General features: G+C 40.8%; 1 long non-coding RNA gene across 3 annotated transcripts in view; it reads right to left on the bottom strand.

Annotated features, from left to right (window-relative positions):
- LOC141740241 (uncharacterized) overlaps positions 1-14,267 on the bottom strand; it is a 47,080-nt gene extending 32,813 nt beyond the window's left edge. For all 3 annotated transcript variants that reach the window (XR_012585931.1, XR_012585932.1, XR_012585930.1), the window contains exon 1: positions 14,147-14,267. This is a non-coding gene — a long non-coding RNA (uncharacterized LOC141740241). The remainder of the gene's footprint in view (positions 1-14,146) is intronic.
- Between the last annotated feature and the right edge of the window lie 3,002 nt (positions 14,268-17,269).

Raw genomic sequence — 17,269 nt, 5'->3', positions numbered from 1 at the left:
ACATTCTCACCAGCATGAAAGTAATGTTACTTAATGCCATGACTTAGGTTGTCTTATGAAACAGAAAAAAAAAAAAAAGGAATCCAACATTTTCATAGTAGTGACCTAAAAACCATGAAGTATCAAACATGAGCTACATACACACCAAAAATGCAAATGACTTATCCAACTGAAAATTCAAAGTCAAATGCTAATTTGTCTTTAAATAAATCATGATTATATACTATCGAGTCAATTTGCAAACCAAACTTAAAAGATGCATAATTAACAAGATGTCTGTTCCACATTTATCTGTAAGAAAATATTTCTAGCTCTCCTGTCTATCACCTTTCCTATACCACGTCAGACGTGCACTCCTTAACATGACCTCAAAGGCTCTCTGCTCTTATCCTACCTCCCGAGCTCCCTGAACGATAAGGTTGACTCCTGTCCTCTCCCAGCCAACAATGCCAGTCTTGAACACATACCACTACTCTGTATGTAACCCCAGACCCCGTATCTATACTGACAGCCCACATCTAATACTCTTTCAGATGGTAATGAGAAAAGCAGCTTTGGGTGTCCCTCTGGTGACTTCCCCAAAAGGTGACTAAGAAAAATACAAGGCTTCTACATATGAGATGCCAAAGAAAGCTTTTTGCTCATAACCCAGCCAGGCACTGTTTCCTCACTGTTTGCAGCAGTAAGCAAAAGACATTCCTTTGAGACGGACCATTATTGGAGGACACTGGAAATAAATTTATTTTGCACTGATCATTGAGTCAACGTGAGACAGACACGCTGCCATTGCTCAGCTAGAAAAGACTAAAAGTTGAGAAAGGCTGTTGGACTAGTGATGCTGGCTGTGCCGGGACGCACTTCCCCTCCCGCTCGCTCCTTTGGGAATGCACCCTGACTTTTGCAAGCAGCAATGCCCCGACAGCAAGTCCATCTACTGAGGAAGAAACACGGATCCACTGAAAAGCTGCGGCTGGACAGGACCTCAGCAGTCACCTAATTCTGCGCTCTCCTCCTGAAAAATACCCCCACACTTTTATAGGGCAGGCCTGTGTCTGGAAAAGAGACAACGCTTAAAAATAAGACATAGCAGTTCTTGTTCCGCAGTCTCTCAGTGTGGGTGTAAATCCAGATTAATTTAATTGACTTCAGTGAAATCCTTGCAAAACATCACAGATGTAAGTAAAAAGCCTGAGGATGGATGGGACAGTAAAATGCTGCAATGCTAGAAGGAAAAAAATCTAGCAATATGAGTGGTTTGGGGGTTTTTTAAATCCTGATATGGAAAAGTACTTCAAAGAACAAACTCTCTATAAAAGCTTCAAGTATGTGATTATGTCTCATGAAAACCAGTGCAACTAAGGATATACCTTATAATAGGCACGCTTTAAAGCACAACAGTAACGTTTTTTCCTGGAATTGGCTTTAGTCCCTCTTACTTCTTTTCCTATTACAATTATCTACATTTTCCAGCTGTTGTCATTTTAGCCTCCTCCCTTCCAGGGCTTGGCTTACACATTCTCAGGAGCACTTCTTTATAGCAGTACACTGGACATTTATTTTTCCAGAGGATTTCTTATATCTAAAAACTTGCATTTTTTTTCCCTGTGGAAAGCCAGAAAGACCCCAAAACCTCCCATATACACTCACAGAAGTGACTTTGTTAACCCCCTCCATGCACACTGATGTCTGCCAAATACATGTGAGCTGTCGGCATAGGTGCTGGTGGCCTTCTCTACCATTTTCCTGACTCTGTCAAAATAAATATACGTATATCAAGAGTATCAGTAGGAAAAGTCCCAATCATTTCCTGCCCCTGCCCTTCCAGACCGAGAAACCGAAGAGCTGCTGGAGCTCTGCGAGGTCCTGATGGCTCCTGTGGCCACACGCTGGCAGAGATCATAACTACCGTCATGTTTATGATAGCGTCACGACTGACTATTTTAGAGATTGGATTATGGTTTATGCTACGGAAGTCCCACACTTCACCTGCTGGTAACTAGCTCTCCTGACACATGCACATGGTTGTCGCGTTCCTCAATTTATTCCTTGCCATCTGCTAGTCAGATGCTCCAACTAAATACAATTTTACTGTTCCAGTTCTCTTTGAAATAAGCTACTTTGCCCTTTTGTAGCTCCTCTGATCCGCTTCAGAGCATTCACTTTGCATGCAAAAACCCAGGCTGTTATTATAGAGCAGTTGCTCTGATTTAAGCGAATGCCACAGAAGTCACTACATCTTTGACCAGGGAAGGGGAAGCCCAGGCAGTGCTCACACAGGCCGTCAATCAAGTGTCAGATTCACAGATGTCAAAACTGCTAATATAACTGGCATTTCCCCCCTCACTTGTTACCGAGCAAAGAAACACTCCCAGACGCCATCCTTTCTCCTTCAGACACACTTTTGCAGTGTGAAGAAAACCTTAATTTACCTTTGGGAGAGACCTATCAACTGCTGCAGCACCAGAGTTATCACTGCAATGCATGTAATGCTGACACATAAATTTAGCCCTGTGGGACACATCCTTAGCCGGTGGGTGCTACTCTTGCTTCTTTGATTTCGGTGGCCTGCGCTGGTAAGTCATGTTCTTGCCAGAAGCACGTCCCAAAGAGCAGAACTGGCTCTCAACTGCGAGGAACACCTCTGAAATCCTTTGTGCTTCGTCAAGATTGCACACAGGCAAAGCAGCAGATTTTGGGGCTGACTGCAAATAAAGAATATGATAGTTTTCTTAAAATACAGGGTGAAATCCTGCTTTCCCAATGCTACTGTCGCCTTTGTGCTCTGAGGAGATTCTAGACTTGGACTGCTGCAGGTAAAGGTCTGATTTAATAGATAAAGCAGCCCTTTAAAACCATCCACCGAGGATCTTAACATTCAACATTTTTGAGAGGTGCCCATTCACGCTGCACTTCAGACGCAGCATGAACTGAAAGCAACCAAAACATTAGCAACTGTCACAACTCCTCTGCCAGATCTGTAGGTTTCTCATGCAATTAATTTTCATGTTCTCATTTCCATGCCATCGGCAACCTGAACCTAAGGCCCACTCAGGAACGTTTACATTTTGCATCTTTGCTTGTTATAACACCTTCAAGTGCTTCAAAATAGCGCTTTGCAAAATGACAGCTTATGCCATCATCTAAAAGCACTCTGCAAACGCATAAAGGATTTCTAACGTGGGTTTGTCTAAACGGCATCACCTCTCACTGTTCTCGTGTCCAGCCTGGCCGTGCCGGCGCTGCTGGCCTAGCGCAGGCAGGACACATGGGACAGCGCTGGGCTCCAGCCTTGTAGGGGGCTATAAAACAACCGAGAAATCAAAGAAAAACAAGGCTGTTAGCCTCTCTGGAACCTGGCAGGCAAACACTGCTTAAGCAAGAACATCTCACTGTTTCCTGAAGGGCCCATGATATATTTTCCCCAAAAGCCTCTTTTATCACTAGTTGCCGCTTCATTTTCTGCCTGGTGTCCTGAACAGGCTTTTCTTGGTGTAATTCAATAGTAAAAGACTAAAAGCACGCAGGTAAATCAAAGGCACGTGACATTCATTATAGTAATCTTTCCCTCATATATAATAAATAACCTTTGCAAAGTTTGAAAGAAAAATTCCACTGTGCAGTTCATTTCCTTTTTTTTTTTTTTTTAAATAGTTGTGATATATCTCTGTTAGAAAAAAAACAACCTTTAAATACCATAGTAGTCCCAGGGTTTCAGGACAGTAGCTGGTTTATGGGGAACTTGTTTTTTGGGCTTCAGATCAGCATGTTGGACGCAGGCAGGAATGGCAGAACGGTGTCAGAACGGAGCGTGATGCCAGACTCAGATGAACCGGACACAGCAACTTAGAGATACAAGACTGTAAAATTTTCAAATACACCTTTGATCAAAGAAGTTTTGCGGCACAGTTTTTAATCGCATCAAGTCTGCACAAAGGTGAGACCTGGTACCGCTGAAAGCCGCTTGTTACATTTTGGCAACACAGCGTGTCCTTTGGTATTTTCAAGAGATAGGATACTGTATTTTAAAGAGGTTTTAATTTCTGAAAAATTAGGCTCTGAAGGCCTAGAGTCAAGCCTGGTGTAGCACAGACATATTCCTATGCAAAGTGACCTTTGCCAGGTCCGTACAACTGCTGTTTTCTTTGAGAAGTGAAGCAGTTTCTAGCGGACAGTGGAGAAGCAGACGGGTCTTCCATGCCAAACTCATTTACAACCAACCTCCTTTATGAAGTCCCATTTTTGCAACATCCCTATGTAGTGTCATTTGGGTTAAATCCTTTCATCTGCAATTGCCCATGCATGTCTCTATCTTAACTGAAAATATTTATATCAAATTTGATATTTAAGCAAATCATTTGTTAAAGAGCACTTGGAAACACATTTTCAATGTTAATGCCATTAAAAAAAGCTTATTGCAACAGCAGCTTGTATTAGCCTTTCTAAGTGTACTTCATAGGACGGAGAGGAATTTCTATAATTGAGATTAAGCACCTTTGGACAGTTGGATCACTTGCTATGAAAAACTGTTCAACTCAAGCAATGCTTATTAATTAATTTCTTCTGTGAGGGGCCGGAACGTGGGGGCCAATGTCCACTCACAGGCAGAGCTCAAGTCTAACTCCCCAAATTAAGCTCCCACAAACGCAAAAGTTAATGTCCATGGAAATAATTGTGTGAATACACAGCTCATGAGGGGTTACTTTGAAATTTAAACATAGGGTTGAACTACATGAGTTAAGGATCCTAGTAAAGAGGATTTCCAGATCTCTTTCTCTCTATGGCAGGTGTACAGTCTGTCATGGCAGCAGTTTGGGAACTTGGTCTCTCTGCAAGGGTAAAATTAACTATTCATTCCTCCTTCGTATTAATCGGACCAGTTGGAAAATGGTTATGTATTTCCTGAGCCACAAAGCTGACCCTTCTGAAGATCACGATTGTGAAGAGCTTGGAGAACACACAATCACAATTGCTTTTACTATTATTGTATTATTCCTCAGACCGGATCATAAGATGTATCACCCTTTTCTTCTCATTTATAACTGATGATGTATGAGCAGAAGTCTTACAGTCTACCTAATTGGTTTGCATGGGCAAAGGTGGTTCTCAAGAAGAAAACGCCATGGGAGATTCAGAGGGATGTCTGGAAAAACGAGGACACCTCATACAGAACGTTGGTCTGGGAGACAGCACTGTCAGCGAGTGAGCCACGCGCGCAGGGAGAGCGGGCTCTCACTGACAGATACCAGCAGGCAGGTGTGTGCAGCTTTGTTTAAAGATTTAATTAGTGTCTACAATGCATCCAATTACCCACTATTAATTTAAAGGCTGTTTGATTCTGGTATTAATTCAATGGCCTTGAATGGTTTTCAGAAGTATATATGTGCAACGTGAAAATAATACAGAGCAAACTTAACCTACTGCCTTCAGAAAGGCAGCCGGGTCTGTCTGAACATCCAGCCTGGTCTGGATGCAATTCCACAGCAAAAGGAACTGTTGGGGAGTTTCACATTACACACAGACAGCACCAACCCGAGCAGGCCCACGTTCGGAGAGAAAACGGTCTGGAGGTTTTACAAAAGCACTTTAGCTAAAGTTGTGTCAATTTATTTGATCTTAAATTACTCAAACTCAAAGATCCATGAAATTCACTCCTAAAAGTTAATGTAATATTTGCATTGCTGTATGGGGAGTAATTACCAGAACACATTTATTTGAAGTTAATTGGTCATCTAGACCGTGCCCTGCCGCATGTTAATTAACCCACCTATGTTGGATATGGTAAAAATAAATAAATAACTAGAAAGGATTTGTTTCTTCATGTTAACGCAACACATCTTCCTCCGCCAGGAAACAAGCAGTCATTACAGAGTATCGAGGGCACCATCTATGTGCTTGAGCACAATGGAAGTGGGATGCACAATATGTTTGCTTTATTAATGAAGCTAAACTCTGCTTTGAGACTTACCGTTAGCACAAAGATACTAATTCCTCATTGCACTGAAAGGCTTTATGCAGACCTCCTGAAAACAAACTTTTCACATGCAGGAAAAATCTTTGGTCAAAAAAAATTGATCAAAAACATCCAGATGACAAAAGCTGCTATGAAATAACTATTTTTCCAGCCCCAGCTGAGGACCTGGCTCCTATTTTGCTATTTCTTGCTAAAAGAAGCTACAGCTTAGACATAATGTGTACTCATGGATGCGAAGAGGACCTTCTCACCCAGAAAGTCTCATTGCAATTAACACACAGAGTGCTCATTGAGAACCTGGTCTAAAGTCATCCCAAATTAATAAGTACTTATGATAATGGCAGGTCTTAAATTATACTGGGCTTTGTGATCCAGCGATGTGTCATTTGTAACTGGTCGGAAGCCTTTGAAGCGCCATCGCCTATGAGGACCTTCTTTCTTAGAGTGACTTTCGGCGTCAGACACAACCGATTGTATTCGGAGCTGCAACTGGAATTTTAATTGTGCTGTGGGGAGGCAAGGCTAGAGCCCATCTCTGCCGGGCAGAGGCATCCTCCTTAGCTCTGGCTTTATATCAGCAGCTTTTTTTCCCCTGCCCCGCACAATGGAAATATTCCATCCCCTCCCCACACCTCCTCCCCCCCCCCCCCTTTAAATAGAGCCACACTGTCAATGAAAAAGTACCTGTGACAGAAATAAAGTTCACACGCACACAAAAAATACATATCTTTGATACATAACCTACAGAAGTCAAAGTTATGTCTATTTATACCAACCTAGAACCTAGGAGGAAATTTTATTTTCTCTTCTGTATTATTAAATCAGATTGTCCAAAAAGTTTTTGCTCAAGTGCAAAGTTCTTGTTATGCCTTTTGCACTCTGTTGACAGAGTGCAGCACGTCTGGAAATTAAATTTGAAGTTATCTCCTGCAACGTCTATGCTGTGCAGGAGACAAAATAGGAGTATATGGTTTACTGCTATTTTATCTAAAGCTAATTCATGTAAAAAGAACCTCAACTGCTGGATAACATGGTAAGCACAAGTCCAGCTCCCCGTATTAAATTCACCCACTTTTCTCAGCAGAATTATTTCTTCCAATATTAAAGTTATTTGGGTCACATGCAAGAAGAACCAAGGTCTCAGCAGACATATCACAACCTGTATATTTCTTAAGTAGCTTATAAATACCAGGATTTACTTCTGCACATACTCTGCTCGCTCCCATATCTTTTTGACAAGAAATCAAGTTTGGAGATTATTTACTTTAATTAAAAAAGTGGGCTTTATTAAAAACAACAACGTGCAGTTCTCCTGATACATGCCACAGTAAGCATCTGATGTCTTTTTCAGCAGCACCCAAATTTGAGTATTTTGCTTCAGAGACCTCATCTGAGTTGTAGCAGTAACTAACAAATCTTGGATTTCAGTCTGCAGGCTGTGTTTTGGGATGAATTCTGTCACAGAGTGAATTCCACAGGGAGCTCCGGTAAAGGCAGAAAAGGGGCAAAGCCAAACCCTGAACATGAAAAAAAAACCTCCAAGCTTGTGAGACAAATCTCAGAAGTATTACTTGATTAAGTGTAGTTACAGAATTCAGGGTTATTACTGAGGTTTAAAAGTAACACCTATGGGATTTATCCAGGTAGGTGATTAAAGTCTAATACCAAATTTCAACCAGAGTGCTGACGTGTGAGGAAACATTTTGGATTCATTTTGAGCAAACCAATCCAACCCTCCAAAAACCATAACCAAAACAACCAAAACCAAGCAACCAGCACCAAAAAAACCAACCCAGAACACAGCCATGCAAGACACCTTATCCCAAACAACTAAAGAAAAAAACAACCTAAAACAAAAAACCACCCCCACGACCCACTCAAAACACGCCAGCAATTCTCCCCTCTTGTTACACACCTTATGCAGTCCTACCTAGAATAATTCATTTTATCCCTCTCGGAACGTTCCAGCAAATAGCTGGTCCTAAAGAATCTATTCAAAGCAATAAATAACTGTATGCCAAGTAATTGACTTCACTACTAGAGAAACTGCTGGGACCTTTACTGTGTTCAAAGTTAAGTTGATTTGCAATTTGCAGGGTGGAAGCCAAAGCATTATTATTCCTAAATCAGTTTGGAAAGGTGGCTTTTTACATACGGTTAATGCAGCCTAGGAGCTTCACGCTGTACACCCCCCCTCTTTGTAATGAAAATCAGTATAAAATAATCACAGAACGTTTTTCAAAATAAAATATAAAAATCTACTCTCGGATTTATCGGCTTTATTTTTGTTACACTGAATTATTAAAAGAGTGCTCTTTTCTGAGCTGCTCTCAACATGCTTTTATTAGCAGTATTTGTCAACTGCCAATTTTCTTTATGCAAACCAGGCTTATGAATGACGAAGGAAATCAGAATGGGGTAAATCTCAGCAGTACGAGATGTGAGCTCAGGCTCAGGAAACAGCAAAGTTTCCTGATGTAAACCTGCCAAATGGAAAACTAGTTGAAGAACAACCACGGTGATTTCAGACTGACTTTAAGCTGCCATGGAGTGACAAGAGTGAAAAAAAATGGATCTACGAGCATAATTTTCAACATTCAAGATGCTAGACAAGGGCTTAATTACCTCGTTTGAAACGCTGAACAAAAGCTACCAGAGCCGTATAAAAGTAAGAAACTAGAATTGGTTTGACAAGGACTACCAGGGTAATTGGAGAACAGAAGGAAATTGGGAACTGAGACTTTGGCTTCATTAGCCAAAATAAAAAGTTAATGGGATTGCTGCTGTAAGTCTGAGTGAGGTAAGCCCCGAGGAGGGAAAACAGCTCCATAAGGTAAAACATGAGAGCTACAAAACTTCCCAAGAGTGAATGCTCCTAACCATCATTACAGCAGTCGGATTGTGAAATGGCCTCCCGGGGGGCCAGACAGGAAGAAAGAAGAAAAAAAAAAAAAAAAGGAAAAATCCCAACCCACCCGAAACACAACCTCCTCCCATGAACTGCTTTTAAAAAGCCACCCATTTAAATGGGACGCTCGCTGCAGCCGCCGGAAAAGGAATGTGCTGATCCACCAAGTCCCTCGAAGGAAGCACATTGCTAACAGCTCCCAGCTCATTCCCAGGAAGCACAACCGAAACTCACCAAGTTCAGGGTGAGAGCATCAGGCACTCAGCTCTGCACTGTCAAAACGCCTTCAGAGTCATTAATCAGAGCTTGGCATTTTTCATTTTTCCCCATGACCGGGCATATATTTGCAGAGTATTTAAATCTCCCCAGTTTCAATATTTCAGGATGACAAAGGCTGAGCTTGCAATAGGAAACTATTGCATAGTTGATTAATGCTGATAAACGATTCAGAAGTCAGCATCCTCCTACCTCCTGCACAGTACAGCTCTCCAGAAAAACCATTCTGCGTATGTGCCACTACAGTTCACACAGGTTCACTGAGAAGAGGCTCTTTTTCAGTAGGATCAATATAAAAGAAGTCAAGATGAATGCAATGAGTTCATGGGTTTTGAATTATCTAAAAGAGCAGACGTGCTCGTGAAGTAGCAGCTAAGTCGGTAAGATTATGCATGCAAGTGGTGAGGCTGGACAGGCGCTTTCATGCAGCAGTGGCTCATGAAGCAGTCTCAAGATGGGTGTTGTGCAAGACACGTAGCATTTGTAGTTGGCATTAGGCCCATGCCCAAAAGAAACTTCTTGCAGGACTTGACATCAATTTTTTACTGCCACTAGAAATGCCATGAAAACGCTAGTAAGTGAGGTTGAAGATGGTGTAATGCATAAATTTTATGAAGGCATTCGCAGGCACTTCTTTGTGCTCACCTTAGCAGTTACTATCTTCAACATTCCCTTGTCTATCTTTTTAAGGGTTTTAAGCATTATTTTCCATAAGACTACCATTCCCAAGGTCACTTCAGGCACTACCCTCCCAGGTCAAATTGACTGATATCCGATTTGGCTGTCCTTTGCTTTGGCCCTGGGTGTTAGCTCACGCAAATTAAATACGCATCTTTGTACTTGTACAGAATGGATTCTTCCCATGAAAAAGTCTCTTTAATCAATTTTCCCCTGTTATGAACACCCTTGCAGGCAGAGGGCGAGGCCCTATTAGGCTAGCAAATCCAGCCTCAGGCATACGAGTCTTTCGTTCATCTTATAGAGCAATGGCAAACCTCAAGCAAAATGAAGGTTAGAGACAGTTACTCCTAGCTAATGATGTCAACAAATTATAGAACTGCTACTAAAAGAATAAGCCAGTAACAACAATACCAGTTACAATGACCGATAGCAATCACTGGCCTGTCACAGGCTTCCATTCTGCCGTAATTCCCTATCCTCTCTAGGACTGGTTATGAGCAAACGAAACCAAACAGCACTTTTTCCTTCCTTCTTTTCTGCCAAAAGACTGTCATCTCACGCGCAGCTAATTGAAAGGGGGAGGGGATCCATTAGTACAAGAAGTTACCATTACTAATTACCATAATAATTACTAATAATTTTGCTGACTCTAGCAACTATGTTTCTCAGTCCTTTATCATGTAAACGGCTTGCTCACAATCCTACCAGCTTATGGGAAAACCAACAAAACTAGTACTGCTGTGAATTATCTAGGAACCGTTTCTCTAGCTGTCTAAGTCAGTCCTTGAGGGATGCATCTAATTATTCATTACATTTCTCAGGCATTTGTAATGCTCTGCACTCACTCTCCCCTCCCCACTGTGTTGGGTTCCCCCAGGTGCCAGTCCACTCAATGCTGTAACGTAAACCCATGCGGCTCCCATCGTGGCTGTAGCACTCCCCCCAGCCTGCTCCACGCCTGGAGGGAACACCGCTGGGTTTCAGCTGGAAGTGCTCAGGAAGGTGCAAGTACTCCCTGGTTGCTCACTGTTGACATTTTTTTAATCTCACTGAAGTCCCAGGAATGTATTTCACGCCTAACGTCAAAATGAGCACATTTGTTTTACCACTTGAATGATCAGGGCCTACAGGGACACCATTACTGAAGACAATTACAAGATTACAGTAGTCTCAGAATAATATTAAGGAGTCATAACTGATCATCTCCAAACAAATTTTACTTCCAAAGTGAAACGAAGATAATTTTGAGGGAGAGACAGACTTCTTTGACAGAAAAAAATAATTCTTTAGTTTTGGCATAAAGAGCCTGTGGTTACATTTTAAGAAGTTTTGGTTTGGGTTTTTTTGAGTGAAAAAATCCTTAATATAAATATATTATCCTTATATAAATCCTTAATATAAATATAAACTAGAGTTAACAGGGTCTGGAGTCCTTTTTCTTCCCCCTTTGTTTTTTGTAAAAAAAAAAAAAATTCTTTTGTTTTTAAACATCAAGCAAAGGATTAAATTGTGACTACTGAATTATGTTTCCTCAAATTGTTGCCGAAAGTGTTCCTGTAACATGACACCATGAAGACTTACACAGTTAACAACAAATAAAGCTTCATTTCTTAGTAGTTATTTCAGAGTACATGATCTGTTTGCCACGGATTAAGACACAATACAGAATCCCTCTCCAACGATTGATTTCCAGCATTATCAAGCCAATAAGCTAAACAGAAAGAATGAAGTTAAAAAGATCTTTGACCTGCTGTCAGGCAAATCCCATTAATTTTCACTGTCCCATTTACAGAGAACAACTGTAATTGGCAAGATCCTCTCTTGTTACATTCTGGAAGAGCGCACGGCCGGAAAGCAACGGAGTCTAACGTGGCTCGTGGGACTGAACCCATATGCCATTAAGGAGGTCTGAAAGCAATCACTGGTGACACTCTGGGAGTCTCACTGGTGAATCCTTCACTCAGCTTAACACAAGTACTGTATAACAAATCCATATCATCTAGACTTGTGCGTAAAACCAAACTAAGGAGCGATGCAAATAAGATGGAAATTGTGAAAAAAAAAAAGCCATGAATCATCTGAGAAACCTTTAGCATATCTGATGTCTTTATAAAAAAAAAAGTAACTGTGGTTTTAAGATCCATGCGTTACATTGACATTCTACAAGACAGAATATAGCATCTTCTGTTCCAGTATCTGTAGTTACATGTTGCCTGGTTAATGCTTATTAAAATAAGAATTTACTCCATAAATAGTTATTTTGGCAACAAAAACAGAGGAACGAACAAGAGAACGGGATGAAGGGGTGGACACCAGGCCAACAATTCTGCTGTCAGCTCACATTTCCCTTTGCCAACTTTTATCAACTTGAGAAGTCTCTGTCTGAGCAGCAGGTTAGGTTAATCTTGAAGAGCAACAGAGAAAAACAACGAAAAATTAGATTACGAGTCTAGTTTTTGACAGGATTAAAGAAAAATTGTCTCCTAGGAATTATAAATGGCCTAAAAAATGAAGGCATAGAAGGAGACCCTGTACTCGGGGCCAGGTTCAAGCGGGACAGCAGACTGGGATTTGCAAACTCACACTTGAAGTAGTCTGTGTGCTGGCGAGCTCGCTGCAGGAGAGTGTGCACTGAGAGGCAGCTGGTAAGCACTTAGACCTTTACAAACTGACTTAGATGCAAAGTGCCTGCAGAAAACTAGAGAGAGAAAAAAAAAAAACCCAAAACAAAGACACAAGAACTTTCAGGTATCTCTTAGAAATTCAGGGAGAATTATTTGAGGACTGGATTGTGAGAACTGTGTGGAGCAGTAGAATCCTACTTGCTTCTCATGTATTCGTCCATCTAATCCCACCTATGCTATTCCTCACCGTGCTTTGCTGTGGAGTAGGTGGAACTGCTTGACTGATTCAGGAGAGCAGGGCTTGCTTGGCTGCAGTCATCGCTAGGGATTAGCTCAGATTCAAGAAGCAGGGGGGGAAATGTTGAAGGTTAATGAAGGGATTTAACACAGCTGCTTTCAAAAAAGAGCAAAAAGGGAGGAAATAAGAGTTAATGATGCAACTTGAGACAATAAAACCTTTAGGAAAAGTTTAGCCTTTTTTTTTTTCCCCCTCCTACAAAGACAGTATCAGGGTATTGGATCTATTAGTTTATCACAATTATTCAACAGTATTTGTCCTGTAAAGGAAACCTGTTGGAGCTGTGCCAACAGTTTGCTTAGGGACTGGCATTAAACAGAGCTAAAGCTGCGCTGCATAGCTGCGAGTCTTCAAAGACAGGTTAGTCAATACTGTTCTCTACCTCTGGTTGGGATGACTGAAGAATATCTGAACATCTGCAGTAAAGTTTGTTTCCATGGATACTTCTACCTCTAACAGTTCTGGGAACCTATGTTCCAGTTATAGTCCCTCTTGTGTTTGGCAGAAGCTGAAAATTTTTATAAAAATAAATCAATAGTAGGAGATATTCGTGGAAGTGTTTTGCAATGCTCCCTCCTGAGTAATAGAAGTTCAAAGTGAAGCAACTGTGGCAATAACCCAAATTGCTTTATTTGGAAAAAAACATATATGAGGAAAAAAATATATTGTTTGATGAGGCAGAGGAGAAAGCAGGAGAAGGAGAAAGACATTCTTAATTTGACTAAAATTTAAGCAGCTGCTTATAACAATGAAATTTTCTAGTAAGGAATCTGGCAAGACATTACCTGATCAAAGTATTAGTATATTGTAGAATAACATTTGGAAATTTTTGATTACAAAGGAAAAGAAGGTATAGACTTTAAGTGGGAAGAATAGATAGAAAAATGTTTCTTGTCATGTTGACTGATATAATTTAATATCTTTAATGATGAACTGGAGAATAAATCAAATTGTATATTGATGAAACACAGATATGATCCCAAACACTAAAACATGGAAAAAAGATCAGAAAGCGGACAGTTGTTCTCAGGCAAGAAAATAAAGATGTGCATTAACTAGAGCTGAGCATATAGACAAGAACTAGTGTCTGAAGAACAAGTCATTTGGCAGATCTATCGCTAAAATCCTGACCAAAATACAGGTAACTTCCCTGAGGTAGGTTACGTTTATACCTCACCCAGATGCTGGAGACATGGTGAGGAGGGACCATAAAAGCAATTCTACTGCACTACGCAAGACAGCTTTTCAGATTGTGCTCTCAGACTCTCCCCCAGCTCACTACATGGCTGCTGGCAAAGCAATAGACCTAATATTCAAGCATTTGCTGATTTTGAGAGTCAGGCGATGTCATGTTTAATGGTGAAGAGAGCACAGAAAAAGATACGCACCTCCATAGTTTTGCCTGTTTGGTAGTCTGCCCAGTTGATGAGCTTCCCAGTGCACAGCGTAGCAGGAAAACACAGCATTTCAGCTCAGGGGAATTCCAGAGCAATAAGGCAGGCAGTGACTATGAAGAGAATGACAACCATCGAACGTTATTTTGGGCCACTGTAAAAGCTGGAGAATGCTTTTGTCAGAAATAAGTGCTCAAGAGCCCTGCAGTATATGCACACGTCATCATTATCACTATTCAGCCTTTGTAGCTCGCTATATGGACTCTTGAGATACCTCCATCCCACATATTCTTTTTTTTGGTGCACTAGACTGAGCACTGGAGCTTTGATCACCTTTATGTATGTTGGAGATTCCCCTGTGAGATTTGGAATTAGATCACAGAATGGCAGGGGGTGGAAGGGACCTTCAGAGGTCATCCAGTCCAACACCCTGCCAAAGCAGGGTCACCCAGAGCAAGTTGGTCAGGAACGCATCCATGTGGGCTTGGAATATCTCCAGAGGAGAAGAGTCCAGAAGACAGCAGCAAAGTATTCTTTCACAACAGAGGAAGGAGAAGGGGAATTTTAATTCCTCTCCAGGAAAGAAGGGAGATGCCAAAAAGGGAGATCTGAAAACTTTGGTAGCAGCTAGCTCTGAGCAATATGCATCGCTTGCCTGGTCCTGGCTGCAATCCTCATGAGCAACCACACGGTCAGATCCTGATATTTACTCTTTTGTACATATTAAAGTTCATAAACAGACTGTTTGAAGACACACAAAGCATATAAACATGTATTGATTTATACTGAGCACAATCTGTCAGTTCATAGCAACACACTCGTGTTGCTATAGTCCTTTTTTTTGCATGTGTGTGACAAAGACACCATCAGAAGTGACAAGCAATATTTTTAGGTTTATTTTTGTTGTTGTTTTGGCCAACTTTAGTGGAATGGCAACCTTTTCCAGGAAAAAATGAATGAGGGAAAATCCAGCCTTGTTTTAAAAAGAGCTCAGAAATTAGAATGTTTTACTCTGACAACTGAAGTTAATTTTGTTTATAAATACTGCATTAAAGGTGATGTTAAAGACACAAAATGCAAGCAATAAATGACCGATCCTGTCTGCATTTTTAGTTTTTCTCCTCAACTTATGATGGTACTGGAGATGCCAGGTTGGAATTCAGGATAGAAGAAAATGTGGGGACCGTGGAGAAAAAAAACAAAAACACACCAAACAAAACCACAACCGACAACACAACCTCTCCCCGGACAGGCAGATTGACTCCTACTCCAATCCATTAACTGCAGCGGCAGATGTAAAGTTGGCAGCTGAACCCCGGCACGGGCACAGCTCTGCAGAGACTTTCGCAGGCTGAGGCTGGAGCAGTACATGGCGTTCCCCTTGCGACGCAGAGAGGGGCTCCAAGTCAGGTAAACATCAGCAGGGAGGAGGGACAAGCAGCCCAAGGGTCTGCGGACAATGGAGCACTGAAATTGAGTTGCGAGCGTCATGGAACTCAAGTTTTTACCCCCATTCATCCCCTCCACCCAAGACTGTTAAGAGGTGAAACCTTACAGTATTCCTTTGAGAAGTGAATTTCGAGGTAAGCTCACAAGAAATCAGCCTTGGGGACTCGCAAGACAAGGAGGGGAGACAGACTTGGGGGATGATTGTAATAGCACACCTTGAAGCCGATTACCACTTGTTTTCAAGCGTATTAAACTACATCTAAGTGAACACTGATGCTGCCACCTCCAAAAATGGTCATCAAAAACAGTTATAGCTGAATAGCTGAAATAAAAGGGAAATAAATGTTTTCTGATAATAAAGTTTATTACAAACCACACAAAACGTTGGCACTTGGAATGGTTATGACCTGACAACAAAATAGGCAGAGCAGAAAGTGCCTTCAGTAGTTCCAAGCAGAGTGGTGTAAGAAGAGATCTTCCATGTTAGGTTGCAGGGTTTTCAGTAAGAAAATTCCAAAATCCTGCTACCTAACGAATCTTAGTTTTCAAATGTTTTACTGTAGGCCATATGTAGCTCTGAATTGCAGAGTTATGCTTTTTCAAGTTGCCATATTAATTTGACTAGATCCTTTGTGGTGTTTTTTTCTTTGTTTTTACATCTTGTTTAATTGCCTTAAAATTTGTTTGGTTTGTTTTATTATGTTGTTCTTCTCATTGCTACTTTTAAGACAAGAAAACCTACTGATTTTGTGTATTTCCACAGAATTTAGTGAGATGAAACATCAGCTGGGATCATGTCGAACAAAATTGCCAGTGAGATGATGGATATCTACGGAAGAGCTAGAAAGCAGATGGCTTTTGTTTCTATTCCAAGAATAACAGCAGATAAAACTCAAATTACGATATTCTGCGATGCTAAGGTTATTCTAAAATAAAGTAAATCTCCATTTGGATTATTAGCCTAAAATCAGACCCTTTTTAAAATTGTGTTCGTCTTGTAATGAGACAACTAAACATGACGACACCAACCTAAAACTTAGCCAGTAAAAAAAAAAAACAACCCTCCAATAGTCTCCAGAACACAAAGCTCATAATGTACCTTTGAAAATAAATATACTGTAGTACTTCAATTGAAAGGCCTCAAAAGTATATGCTGGACATCCCCCCCTCGCCCCCCCCCCTTTTTCTTTTTTTAAAGCAACAACAACAAAATCTATCACGGAATCCTTCACTAAGAGCTGACCTCTCACCTCTTAATTCCCATCTCTCAATAGGAGGACCATGTTCTCAAACGTTTTCTTAACAATTTTTTGCACTGAAGGCAGGTCTGAAGTTTTCAAATAAGATAATTTTGAGGGAGAGACAGACTTCGTTGATAGAAAAAATAATTGTTTAGTTTTGGCATAAAGAGCCTGTGGTTACATTTTAAGAGTTTGGGGTTTTTTGAGTGAAAAAATCCTTAATATATATATCCTTATATAAATCCTTAATATAAACTAGAATCAACAGGGTCTGGACTTTGAACCACAAATGACAACATACTATGAAAAAGCACTGAAGTGCCTATTTTGTAAAGGTCAACGCTTCTGATGTCTGGAGACTGAAAGTCACTGTTGTACCCAAACAGATCAAGAAATTAATGAGGATTTCAAGGGAAAAGAATGTATT

This window comes from Larus michahellis, chromosome 3, assembly GCF_964199755.1.
Source record: "Larus michahellis chromosome 3, bLarMic1.1, whole genome shotgun sequence".
Taxonomy (NCBI): Eukaryota; Metazoa; Chordata; class Aves; order Charadriiformes; family Laridae; genus Larus; species Larus michahellis.
This window is presented reverse-complemented; position numbering and strand designations above follow the sequence as displayed.